General features: G+C 42.9%; 1 pseudogene; it reads left to right on the top strand.

Moving 5' to 3' along the window:
• The first annotated feature begins 6,743 nt into the window (after positions 1 to 6,743).
• Positions 6,744 to 7,043, top strand: LOC102264770 (peptidyl-prolyl cis-trans isomerase A pseudogene; annotated as a pseudogene).
• Positions 7,044 to 14,507: the final 7,464 nt, after the last annotated feature.

Genomic DNA, 14,507 nt, shown 5'->3' with positions numbered 1-14,507 from the left:
GCACCAGGAAGAAACCCCCGGAATCTGTGGCCTTGAAGGCTAGCAGGGCTTACATACAGAAGATCTGGAGGTCTGTAGGAAACAAATATTCCACTCTTGTAGGACACACACACACAATCTCACATGATCTGAGACCCAATGCAGAGCCAGTAAATTGAAAGGAGCCTGGGTCAGACCCCTTTGCTAATCTTGGAGAGCCTTCTAGAGCAGCAGGAGACAACTGGAGCTCACTCTGGGAACATACGTACTGGCATCAGAAATTTGAGAAGCTCGCTCTACCACAAGGATACTGGGACTGGCAAGTACCATTTTGGAGTCCTCTCTCCACCCTATTAGCACTGGAGGCTTGCCCACCCACCAGCAGGCCAGCCACAGGACCCTCAGGCCACATAGCCAGCCATGCTGGAACATGACCGTCGGCCAGCAGGCCAGCAGCTACCATTCAAGGCAGGGCCTGGCAGCCAATAGGACTGGAGGCCAGCCCTGCCTTTCAGCATAGTAGTTAGCTCCACCACAACAGAAGGGCCCACGCAGTCTGCATATAAGGAACCCCAAGAACATCTCATTCTGATGACCAGAGGGGAGTGTGGCGCTGGGACAGGATGTCTCCTTCATAAAGCCACTTCTCCAAGATAGGAAAAAAAAAGAAACATAACTGACCTACCCAATTCATGGGAATAACAGAGAATTAGGCAAAATGAGGAGACACAGGAATATATTCCAAACAAAGGAATGAGACAAACCCAGAAGAACTAAGCAAAGTAGAGATAAGCCATCTACCCAACAAAGTCCTAGGTAATAAAGATGGTCAGTGAACTCAGGAGAATGGATGAACACAGTGAGAGTTTAACAAGAAGTTAGAAAATATAGAGAAGAGCCAAACAGAGCTGAAGAATACAATATGTGAAATAAAAAATACATTTGAAGAAATCGACTATCAAGTAGATTAGCTAGTACAGTGGAATGAATTGAAAGAGTAGTGGAAATCACCCAAGCTGAACAGAAAAAAGAATTTTTAAAAGTGAGGGTAGTGTGAGAGACCTCTGAAATAACATGAAGCAACCTAGCATTCACATTATAGGGGTACCAAAAGGAGAAGAGAGAGGGAAAGAGGCAGAGAATTCACTCGAAGAAATAATAGCTGAAGACGTCCCTAACCTGGGAAAGGAAACAGACATCCGGGTCTAGGAAGCACAGAGAGTCCCATCAAGACATATTATAAGTAAAATGCCAAAAATTAAAGATAAAGAGAAAATCTTTATTCTCTCAAGTAACAAAGGAAAAGCAACTAGTTATATACAAGAGAACCCACATAAGACTCTCTGCTGACTTGTTAGCAATAAGGAGAGAAAGGAGCAAAACAATATAGTCAAAGTGATGAAAGAAAACCTAAAAACCAAGAATATTCTACCTGTCAGAGCCATCATTCAGATTTGAAGGAGAGATAAAAAATTTTATAGGCAATCAAAAGATAAAAGAAATCAGCCCTACTAAACCAGCTTAACAACAAACGTTAAAAGGACTTCACCAAGCAATAAAGACAAGACCACATCTAGAAATATGAAAATTATGAAAGGAAAAGTCTCTTTGGTAAAGGCGAAAATATGGTGAAGGTAGTAGATCAACCCCTTATAAAGCTAGTAGAAAGGTGTTAAGTCATCTATATCCACAATAAAGTAGTTAAGCACAAAACAGGAAAAGATGTAAAATAAGTCAAAAACATTAAAGATAGGGTGGAAGGGAATAAAAAATGCAGGGTTGTTGGAATCCATTTGAACTTAAGAGATCATCAACTTAAAATGAGCATGTATGTACACAGGGGTTGTTGTATATGACTCTTTAGTGTTATGGTCAAATTCCTTTCTCTTATTTTAAAAAAATGTGTATCTATTCTAGATTTTAGGTTTTGCGGTTACCATACCTACAGTGACTGCTTTGATGACAGCCCCTCTAACTGCTTGCCCAGGAACTCCCTATAGCAAGCTGCCCCGTGTGCCTCTCACATGAAGCTAATCATGCTTGATGCCCTGTCCCTTGTCCACAGTGGACAGGACCACAGAAACCTCAGATCAAGGAGATTCTATATAAAGGTGGTCTGTGAGTGAGCTAGAATAAAAACTTTGCCCCGTAGAGATAAGGTGATTTTATTAGACGCGGAACACCACCAGATTGGACACTTGGTATCAAGGGGAAGAAGCTGAAAGAAGACAGTGTTCAGATCTCCTGAGGCATCCAGAGGATGTTACCAGTAAGCAGCCATGATGCATAAGTAGGAGTCATATGGTAGAGAAAGAATATACGAGTAAAATGAGAAGAGGGAGACGCAGAGAGAAACTGAGTCACGCCAACAATTACGAGAGCTGCCTGGGCTCCTGCACCTCTTTCCCATTTTCACACAGCATGCTAACTTCCCAGAGGCCTGCAGGTAAAGCTGTTCCTGGTGCCTGTGATTCCTGTTGTCCTTATATGAGAGATTGAAGAGGCACTCTATTCCTTGCTACCAAGGAAAACCTAACAGACATAACGTCTCTAGGCATTTTCCACCCTGTATTGTCATTTTCTGCTTGTCCATCTCCCCACCTAGACTGGAAGCTCACTGAGAGTTTTCTGTTCTGTGTGTGCACTCAGTACTAGGCATGATGCCTGGACCACAGCAGAAATTAATAGTTGCTGTTTGAGTAAGTGGAAGGTTGTATGAGTAATGTCTTATAAATGTGTCCGGGTCCACGTTGTCGATCTCACACAGAAATGTCCCAAAGAGTAGCAACTGAATGCTATTAACTCTTCGGGACCACATCCAGTAGAAAAGCAAATGCAAATGATCCAGGAAAAACATTTCCTGGTGTTGACGATCCTCCAAAATACCTGCTAAAAATGCGGAAGGACTAGGAAGCTGATATCTGTGCTGGGATCTAAGCCTCTGGCTGGGCTGTGTACCTCTGCACAGAATGAACGGTAACAGAAGTGTTGTGGGGATTTTATAGAAATCAAAAGTACATGCAATTCTTCTGAAGGCTTGCTGATTACTCTCAGAGCATTGTGTTTTCATTTTGATCTCTGGAAAATATCAGGAACAAGGAAAGAACTTCCCACCCCCACCCCGCCAACCCCCGGCTCCATAGGAAAAACAGTATTGAAATAATACAAACATCTTGGATCGACCCTCTTTTGAAAGTAAGAAATGCCTCACCCTCCCAGCAGGCCCAAAGTCTGCACAGTTTGTCCGCCAAGAGAGTGAGATTTGGCAGCACTCCCTGTAAACTTCAACCGCAGGAGGCCTCTGATTGAATTGAAATTGTTTCCTCCGGTCAGATTTTGTTGGTGGTACACCCGCCTCAGGATGTGAATTCATCATGTTTGCTGTGGGGTGAGATTGGGGCAGTTGAAAAGGGCACAAGAGAGTGAATGTGAGTATTGGTGTGTGTGTGTGTGTGTGTGTGTGTGTGTGTGTGTGTGTGTAGGTGGGTGTACCCATTTATTCCCTGATGTCACCAATAAAGGCATTGACACTATCCAAAAGAATTCTGGAAGATTTTGATGCAGTCTTAACTTAACCTTGATATCTTTTAAAGTGATTCGAATTTTATTAACAAAAGTAAGGAAATTGGAAAATGGAAATGGCAAACTGGCAGTAAATTTTGCACAAGTCGTTAACCTGGCCTCCACTGATGGCACACACATGCTTATAACCTTTGGGGAGCAAGCAATGCGAAGATCCATCCTCTGGCTTCATTGGGAAGGAGGGAGTTGGGGCAGGAAGCAGGTTTGGGCTGTAAGAAAATTTCACCTTGACATTTAGTGGGCCAGTATCTTGCCTTGTTCTTTTTCAAAGGAAACCTGACCATCTAAATGAGGTCACTATTTCTTTTAATGTGGTCAAAAACATATAACTTAAATTTGACATCTTAACCATGTTTAAGTGTATAGAAGTACAACTTCTGTTGTGAAACAAATCTCTAGAGCTTTTAAATCTAACACTAAAACTCTACACCCTCCTAATTCCTCCTTCCTCCTCCCATTGGCCCTTGGCAAGCACCTTTTTTCTTTCTCTTTCTGTGATTTTGACTACTCTAGGTGCTTCGCATAAGTGGAATCATGTATTTGTCCCTTCTCTACTGGCTTATTACACTTAGCATAATATCCTCAAGGTTCAACCATGTCATACATATGATAGGGTTTCCATCCTTTTTAAGGTTACAAAATGCGTGCACTAAATTTTCTTTATCCATTTGTATGTCAATAGACATCAGGGTTGTTTCCATCTCTTGGCTATCATGAATAACGTTGCAATGAACACCGATGTGTAAATATCTCTTTAAGGCTGTGCTTTGAGTATTTTGGGATATAAATTTAGAGATGGGATTGCTGGAACTCATGGTAGTTCCATTTTGAGCTTTTAGAGGAACCTCCATAATACTTTCCATAGTGGCTGCTTCCTTTTTCATTCCCACCAAGAGTGCACAAGACTTCCAATGTCTTCACATCCTCGACAACACTTGTTATTTTCTGTTCTTTTGATGGTAGTCATGCTAATGGGTGAGAGGTGATATCTTATGATAGTTCTGATTAGGAATCTCTATTTTACATGAGTGATGTTCAGGGACCATTGGTGATGGACAGGGAAGCCTGGCGTGCTACAGTCCATGGGGTCAAAGAGTCAGACATGACTGAGTGACTGAACTGAACTGATTTTACATGAAGAGACTGAAGCTATCACTGGAGGGGTGGGGAAGATTTTCTTTCTGTTCACTAGATCTAGGACTTGACCTTCTATGTTGGAAAATGTGCTAGCCTAATTCTATCCTCATGGTGCTCCCATGCTGGGATTCTAACAAGTGTTCCCCAGGGTCTGAGCAGTGCACTAGGGAGTAACTGAAGCCACAGGACAAAAATATAAAGGCAGAAGAGATACCATTTCAGCAGTCCTGGTCAACTTAAAGCGCTGTTCATAACAAGTGCAAATATATTACAAAGCATCACATAACATTTACGTACAATTTGAGAGATAAAGCACAAGACTTTGTGGAACTTTCTGGAAACACCTCAGTGGGATGCTCTAAGCCATATCCAGGACAATCCTGAGAGATGCATGCTCTCTCTCCTCTGCCACTAGAGAACTGGAGGGAAGGTTTGAAAAGCACTAGCATAGTCCGCAGAGTCCCATGAACATGTTTTTCGTTTCCTATTTGGTTAGAGAATCTTGGAGGTGGAAAAAAAAAATTACAGAACATCTGAACCCCCCCTGTCATCTTACAAATGAGAAAAGAAGGGCCCCCAGAGGTGAAGGCGGTGCTCAAGTTCCCACCACAGTGCTTCCTCCTCCCCCAGCCAATGCGGATGTGCCTGATGACGGACGGCTTAGAGGATTTCAGTTGCTGAGAGAAAAGTCATAGGCGTAGAGGGACCACAGAAGTACTCACGCTGCATCTCATATATGCAGAGGAAATGCATGTGTTTTTTTTGCTCTGCATTTGATTTGATTTGGTCCCACTGGCTAGTTTGTGAGAAAACAATAACAAAATCTCTGTCTTGAGCTTTAATCCAACGCAATACACTTAGTTCCTTAGGTGATGCTTAGCCTCTGCCTTTATACTTCTTCCCCGATCCTCTCCAGAAGGCTAGGTGCTCCAGGCAGCCCAGTGACCTCATGGAGATCTGGTGACTGGGTCTGAGGACTGACCTGCTGCTCTCTGGACCAGCTGCAGACTGGCTCTTCTGAACTCCTCCGGGAATCTTTGGCTTGAGCGGTTCCTGATTGTTCAGCTGGTGTCTGTCGCTAGCATCCTGCCACTGATAAACTCGCAGTCTCTTCTTTGTCAGCCCATTCAGGGCAGGGGGCCCCTCCCCGCTGACTTGGCCTCCCCCATGGCTTTCCTCAGTGACTGGCCCCTCTGAGTTTCTGCCCATCCTCCATCTGGCCCTCTGGCTCCCACAGGCCCTGGCCCCACCCTATCTCTGCTGTAAGGCCACTGCATTTGCCCACAGCGGGCCCTGTGTGGACGCCCTCACGCCCAACATCCAGGTCATGTGCAGGCCACAGGCAGCTCCAGGAGGTGCTGAAGACCCCCTCTCCATCTGGACACACTGCTCTATTGGTTCTGTTTCTCTGGAGAACCCTAATTAAAACAGAGCAGCCCGCCAGGTTCCTCTGTCCATGGAATTCTCCAGGCAAGAATACTGGAATGGGTAAACATTCCCTTCTCCAGAAGATCTTCCTGACCCAGGGATCAAACCCAGGTCTCTGGCCTTGCAGGCAGATTTTTTTTTACCTTGTGAGCCGCTAGGGAAGCCCCCCTAAAGAAGCCTCCTAAATTCTTACTTGATCTGTATAAGCAGAGCAGTTTTAGGTCAAGTAAGCAAGTCTAACCTGAATCATAAAAACAGAGGGTCATAGCCCTTTAATCAGCTCTAAGACTTGAGCCAGTACACAGACCCAGAACCCCTTGAATGAAGGAGAGGCCAGTCCTGTTAAGAAAGGAGCCCCATAAGTCTGACAGATGTTGCTCCAGAGCCTCTCATGCCAGTCAGCCATGGTCAACCCATTGCCGTCAATGGCAAGCCCTTAGATGGTGTCTCCTTAGAGGTAAGGGACCTGGAAACCAAGAAGTGATTGCTCATCCAATCCTTAAAGCTATGTTAACAGACTGGAGTTGTTTGCAGACAAATTTCCAAAGACAGCAGAAAACTTTTGTGCTCTGGGTACTAGTTATAAAGGTTCCTGATTTCACAGAATTCCAGGATTTATGTGTCAAGGTGGCGACTTCACATGCCATAATGGCACTGGTGGCAAGTCCATCCATGGGGAGAAATTTGATGATAAGAATTTCATCCTGGACATATGAGTCCTGGCATCTTGTCCATGGTGACATAAACGGCTCCCAGTTTTTCGTTTGCCCTGCCAAGACTGAATGGTCGGATGGCAAGCACGTGATTTTTGACAAGGTGAAAGACAGCATGAATGTTGTGAAAGCCATGGAGTGTTTTGATCCAGGAATGGCAAGACCAACAAGAAAATCACCACTGCAGACCGTGGACAAAGCTAATAAATTTCACTTGTGTTTTATCTTAATCGCCAGACCACTCCTTCTGTAGCTCAGGAGAGCACACCGTCACCCCCATCTGCTTGAAATATCCTACGGTCTTTGTGCTCCCACTGCAGTTCTTTGGGTTCCATATTTTCTTTGGGTTCCAGCTGGATTGCAAAGTTTATGATTATGAAATAAAAACTTAACAAAAAAAGAAAGCAAGGACTCCAGTGCACTGCTAAAAGGTGTACTGTTAATCTTTCTCCCAGTCTTCCCCAAAGGAACCTACAGTTTTATCAGGGCTACTATGCATTAGGAAAAGGAAGTAATCAGAACTTGTAGGATCTAGACACTGGCTCTGAACTGACACTAATTCCAAGAGATCCAAAATGTTACTGTGGTCCACCAGTCAGAATATGAGCTTATGAAAGTCAGGTGATTGACTGAGTGTTAGCTCAGGTCTGTCTCACAGCAGGCCCAGTGGGTCCTGAACGTATCCTCGGTTATTTCCTGAGTTCTGGAATGCATAACTGGAATAGATATACTTATATGCTAGCAGAATTCTCACATTGGTTCCCTGATCTGTGAGCTTTAATAGTGGGAAACGCCAAGTGGAAGCCACTAAGACTGCCTCTACCTAAGAAAATAGTAAGCTGAAAGCAGTGCCACATTACTAGAGAGATTGTAGAAATTAGTGCCACCATCAAGGACTTGAACGATAAGAGGGTAATAATTTCCACCACAATCCCATCTCCCTCACCTATTTGACAAAAACTGAAGATAAACAGGTCTTGGGCAGTACCAGTTGATTATCGTAAAGTTAGCCAGCTGATGACTCCAATTGCAGCTGCTGTAAGAGATGTGGTTTCACTGCTTGTGCTAATCAACACATCCCCTGGTAGCTAGTGGCTTCTCTGGCAACTCAGATGGTAACTATTGATCTAGCAAATGCTTTTTCCTCCATTCCTGTCCATAAGGCCCACCAAAAGCAATTTGCTTTCATCTGCCAAGGTATCAATATACCTTCACTGTCCCTCTTCAGGGTCCTATCAACTCTCCTGCCCTAAGCCATAATCTAGTTCACAGGGACCCCTCTTCCTCAAGATACACACTGGCTCATGGTATTGATGAAATTATGCTGATGGGACCTAGTGAGCAAGAAGTAGCAACTACTTTAAGACTTGTGAGTAAGACATTTATGTGTCAGAGGGTAAGAAACAAATTAGACAAAAGTTCAAGGGCCTTCCGCGGCAGTGAAATTCTTAAGGGTCTAATGGTATAGCTTATCTATTCTAAGGCGAAGGATAGGTGGTTGCATCTGATCCCTCCTACAACCAGAAAACAGGCACAATGTCTCGTGGGGCTCTTTGGATTTTTGGAGGCAACAATATTCCCCTCATCTGAGTGTGTTATTCCAGCCCACTTATCAAATGACCCCAAAACATTTTAGTTTTGAATGGGGCCCAGATGCCTCTGCAAAAGGCCCAGGCCACTGTGCCAGCTGCCCTGCCACTAAGACCACATGAACTGGCAGATCCAATGGTCTCCTACTGACATTTCAGGTAGGAGGCTCTTTGGGGCCCTACAGGTGAATGTTGGCGCAGTTCCTTAGGATTTTCGGGCCAATCCCTGCCATCCTCTGCAGATAACTGCTCCCCTTTTGATGAATAGATCTCAGCCAGCTGTATTGGGCCTTCAGAGAGACTCAGTGCTTAACCACGGACCAAGTTACCAGGCAACCTGAGCTGCCCATTGTGAACTGAGGGTTATCTGACCCATTAAGCCATCAAGCTGGGCATGCACAGCAGCACTCCAGCACCAAATGGAAGTGGTGTATATGTGATAGGGCCAAGCAGTCCCGTACACAGTGAAAGTGCCTTTCGAAGACTCAGTTATAGCACCAGCTAGGTGGCAGTAACTTGTAGGTGAGGTTCTCCAGAAGACTGTGTGTGCTCAGAATCAGCATCCAATATATTAGCTGTCCCATAGCCAGGATGCAAGGGTCCAGGAATCAAGGGGTGGAAATGGGCATAGCACCACTCATTCTTACCGCTAATGACCCACTGGCCAAATGTTTGCTTCCTGTTCCCATGGCCTTAGGCTCTGATGGCCTGTAGATATTCATTCTAAAGGGAAGAATGCTTCCACCAGGGGATACAATGATGATTTTATTGAACTGGAAGTTAATACTGCCGCCCCATCACTTTGGGCTTTTTGTGCCTCTGAACCAGGCAAAGAAGGGAGTCAGTGTGCTGGTTGGTGTGACTGATCCTAGCCACCAAGAGGAAAGGGGATTACTACTCTACAATGGAGGTGGGGAAGAGTATGTGAGGAATAGAGAAGATCCCCTGGGAATTCTGTTAGTGATTAAGGTCAATGGAAAACTACAACAGCCAAATCCAGGCAAGACTACCACTGGCCCAGAACCATCCAGAATGAAGGTTTGGGTGACTCCACCTTCAAAGAACCATGACCAACTGAGGTGCTTGCTGAAGGCAAAAAGAATACAGAATGAATAGTAGAAGTGACCAATTTCAAAATGAGAACTGTAATTTTCATGAGTATTTGCTCCTTGTTTTGTTATGAATATGTACATATACATTTGAGGTTTTCTTCTCTCTTTTATCCCATTATCTTGAAACATAAGATGTATTGACTTTATATCATAGTATTTAAGTAGTGTTAACTTTACTTCATGGTATTTAAGTTACAGGATATCAAGAAGAATAAACATCACTCAAGGACTTCTGATGAGGAGGTTAGTGTGTAAGTGACAGCCCTTGATCACAGAAAGGGTGAGAGAGATGTCTCTTAAAATCACTCCATCATTTGAAATTTGGAGTAGAAGTTGTCCAATGAGTAGCTTGATAGACCCAGGGCCCACCTCAAACAGGCGGTAGAAGGGCCTCTAGCAGAGTAGATATGCGTCTGACACCCCAACACCAGCCTCTGTGACTTTACAGGCTGTGATTAATGTCTGAGACTCTCCCTTGGCCTCACACTAAAGGAGTCACTTTCCTTTGAGAAGATGAAGGAGTTTCAATTATGAGCTTGCCTTTCGCAAACACATTAAGCTGAAGACCAGAGGCCCTTGCCCATTTCTCCCCTGAATTATATATACCCTAGAAACCTTGTACGACCTCAAGAGGGAGGAATTGAGAACCCTAAATCAATAACTGAAACTGGAGACATGTCCAACTAGGGCTAACCGTTGCCTATTTATATTCATTTAGTCATAAAAATAAATGTGACATTTCTTGAGTCTTAGGGTCATGGAGTAATTTGTATCTATTACATTTATATGAGAAATTTCACAAAGTCATAGAAATAAATCGTAATTAGTTATACAATTGATGGTTAACTTTATTGTTATTATTGAATCACTATACTTGCACTGAATCTTTCTGAGATAGGTTTAAGTTCTATGTCTAATGGCAGTGCTAGGAGTACAAGGACCATGAAGACACTCAGTCTTGATGATGGCTTAGTCTACACTTGTAACTGTGGCAGCATTCCATAATTCTCACGTGGAGAAGTTCTACCTTCTGATGTCATTTTGTCTTCTCACTCCACTTCTTCTCCCTCTTTTTAAAAAAATTTACCCAACATTTATTGTTAGATTTCTGTGTGCTGGATTTTGAAGAAAACAAGAAAATAGAAAATCCATGTTCTGGAGGACCTTATAGACCAGAGGCGTACAAGAAAAAGAACAAAGAATGTGATTTGTCAGGATATCACAATGGGCCAGAAAAGCAACCTGTGGCTCAGCCTTTTGTCTCCATTTTTCAAAATGAGGAGAATAATATTTTCCAGCCAACAAAATCATGAAAGAAACTGGATGAATGTTCCAAAAGCAGAAACTAAGTTAGTGACTCACATCACAGAACGACTATATCCTAATTAATGCAAGACTGCTCCGTGCTGGAAATCAGGCAGAAAGATTTGGCAGTGACTCTTAAAAAACAAGTGCTGACATCATTGTCAATTTCAATTACCAGGGACTCAAGTTTCCACAGTGGTTAACAGCACTGTGCTCACAAACCTTTCATTGTGGAATTTAGGATCCTTGAACATCATCACAGGTGTGGTTTAAAAGAAATCACCTGACACATATATACAATGGAACATTACTCAGATATTAAAAAGAATGGAATAATGCCATTTGCAGCAATATGAATTGACCTGCTGCTGCTGCTGCTAAGTCGCTTCAGTCCTGTCCAACTCTGCGAGACCCCATAGATGGCAGCCCATTAGGCTTCCCTGTCCCTGGGATTTTCCAGGCAGGAATACTGGAGTGGGTTGCCATTTCCTTCTTCAATGCATGAAAGTGAAAAGTTAAAGTGAAGTCACTCAGTAGTGCCCAACTCTTAGCGACCCCATGGACTGCAGCCTACCTGCTGCTGCTGCTAAGTCACTTCAGTCGTGTCCGACTCTGTGTGACCCCATAGACGGCAGCCCACCAGGCTCCCCCGTCCCTGGGATTCTCCAGGCAAGAACACTGGAGTGGGTTGCCATTTCCTTCTCCAATGCATGAAAGTGAAAAGTCAAAGTGAAGTCGCTCAGTTGTGTCCGACTCTTAGCAACCCCATGGACTGCAGCCTAACAGGCTTCTCTGTCCATGGGATTTTCCAGGCAAGAGTACTGGAATGGGGTGCCATTGCAGCCTACCTAGAGAGTATTGAACTGAGTGAAGTTAAGTCAGAGAAAGAGAAATATCATATGACATCCCTTATATGTAGAATGATACAAATGAATCATTCTGAAATGAATCAAATGAACAAATGAATACAAATAAATCAAAAAGAAATGATACAAATGAACTTACAAAACAGCAAGAGATTCACAGACTTGGAGAATGAACTTATGGTTACCACAGGGGAAGGATGGGGGTAGGGATAGTTAGGCAGTTTGGGATGGACATACACACACTGCTGTATTTATTTTTTTTTCTATTTATTGCTTTAATTATATAAACTCCAACAATATATATCTCAAAAATTATTCTAAATTAAACTACAATTCAAAGCACATTCTAAAAGTTTATTATTTTTTTTTTCTTTACAATATTGTATTGGTTCTGCCACACATCCATATGAATCTGCCAAGGGTGTACACGTGTTCCCCATCCTGAACCCCCCTCCCACCTCCCTCCCTGTACCATCCCTCTGGGTAATCCCAATGCACCAGCCCTAAGCATCCTGTATAGAACCTGGACTGGCGATTCATTTCATATATGATATTATACATGTTTCAATGCCATTCTCCCAAATCATCCCCCCCTCTCCCTCTCCCACAGAGTCCAAAAGACTGTTCTATACATCAGTGTCTCTTTTGCTGTCTTGCATACAGGGTTATCATTACCATCTTTCTAAATTCCATGTATGTGTGTTAGTATACTGTATTGGTGTTTTTCTTTCTGGCTTACTTCACTCTGTATAATAGGCTGCAGTTTCATCCACCTCATTAGAACTGATTCAAATGTACTCTTTTTAATGGCTGAGTAATACTCCATTGTGTATATGTACCATAGCTTTCTTATCCATTTATCTGCTGATGGACATCTAGGTTGCTTCCATGTTCTGGCTATTATAAACAGTGCTGCGATGAACATTGGGGTACATGTGTCTCTTTCAGTTCTGGTTTCCTCTGTGTGTATGCCCAGCAGTGGGATTGCTGGGTCATAAGGCAGTTCTGTTCCAGTTTTTTAAGGAATCTCCACACTGTTCTCCATAGTGACTGTACTAGTTTGCATTCGCACCAACAGTGTAAGAGGGTTCCCTTTTCTCCATACCCTCTCCAGCATTTATTGCTTGTAGACTTTTGGATCACAGCCATTCTGACTGGCCACACTGCTGTATTTAAAATGGATAACCAACAAGGACCTACTGTAACTCTGCTCGATGTTATGTGGCAGCCTGGATGGGAAGGGAGTTTGGGGGAGAATGGATACATGTATATATATATTGGCTGAGTCCCTTTGCTCTTCACCTGAAACTATCACAACATTGTTAATTAACTATATCCCAATACAAAATAAAGTTTTTCTTTCTCTTTTTTTTTTTAATAAAAGAAGTCAACTGTTAGCCCTCCCACGGCATCACCATGCTCAGAATAGGAGGCAAGATTCTAGGTTCCTAACCTTACCTCCCGGAGAAGGCGATGGCACCCCACTCCAGTACTCTTGCCTGGAAAATCCCATGGATGGAGGAGACTGGTAGGCTGCAGTCCATGGGGTCGCTAAGAGTCGGACATGACTGAGCGACTTCATTTTCACTTTTCACTCTCATGCATTGGAGAAGGAAATGGCAACCCACTCCAGTGTTCTTGCCTGGAGAATCCCAGGGACAGGGGAGCCTGGTGGGCTGCCGTCCATGGCGTCGCACAGAGTCGGACATGACTGAAGCGACTTAGCAGCAGCAGCAGCAACCTTACTTCCTATGCCCCCACCTCTAGCCTTCTTCCAGGGCGAAGAGCAAGGACCTACTCATCCTGATGGGGAAAAAGAGGAGATATCCTATAATGCTCTTCTTTTGATTACAAGTGGGATGGCCCAGTGGATCTCAGACTTGTATTTCTCATCCCAATTATTATGTTTTCAAGAGACCTGAGAGGCCTAGTGTCTGAAAGTTGTCACCCAAGGAATATGGACCTATTTAACTGCAAAATCTCACATCTTTGACTTTTGTGACACTTGCTTATTTAGTAATAAACAAGATTATTATTTAATCTTGGATTGAGTGATTGTAATGAATGACTGTTTCAATTACACAGCTAAACTCCCTGTACAGTCCATAGAAATTTTACGTACAAAACAGAGAAACAGAGAGAGGAATACAGCCTGAATGTTAATTTCCTAAAAGAAAAAGGAAAAAAGGGAAATCAAGTAAGAAATTAATAAAATATTTTTATGTATAAATACTTTCATTTTTATAGTGTGGCACTAGTTTTTATAACCCTCTTTCAATGTGCTTGCTTTAATGCCTTTTATTTGGGAAGTTCAATAGTTAAATGCATCTTTAAAAAACCCAGATTTCTCTGAAATGTATACATCATTGGCAAATGGATTTTGGACACATTATCTAGTATAAACTCTTTCATTTGAAAGATCAAAAATACTGTTAAAACGATGTTGAATTATTTGTTTGAATTAACCTGAATAATGAAGAACCATAGGCAGAAGAAAAAAGATGAGGCACAGTTTTCTAGCATCCAAATGCTTATTCTTGCTCAAAATTTCAGCTCACGGCACAGACCACGGTAGGTAATTGAGAGCAAAACATCCAACTGCTAAGCAGAAAACCTTGGAGGTGGATTTTCAAAATGCATCCTAAGTTGACTAAAGCCCAGAATGTCTTGAAATTTCAGAAGTGACAATAAAATCTAGGTCCTATTATAAATTATATGTGGTGACTTCAGCTGAATCAAAATTATACAAAGCACCAGCCTAGTAATTAAAAATGTTTAAAATTTTAAATTGTACAA

Source organism: Bos mutus, chromosome 14 (assembly GCF_027580195.1).
Source record: "Bos mutus isolate GX-2022 chromosome 14, NWIPB_WYAK_1.1, whole genome shotgun sequence".
NCBI classification, from domain to species: domain Eukaryota; kingdom Metazoa; phylum Chordata; class Mammalia; order Artiodactyla; family Bovidae; genus Bos; species Bos mutus.
This window is presented reverse-complemented; position numbering and strand designations above follow the sequence as displayed.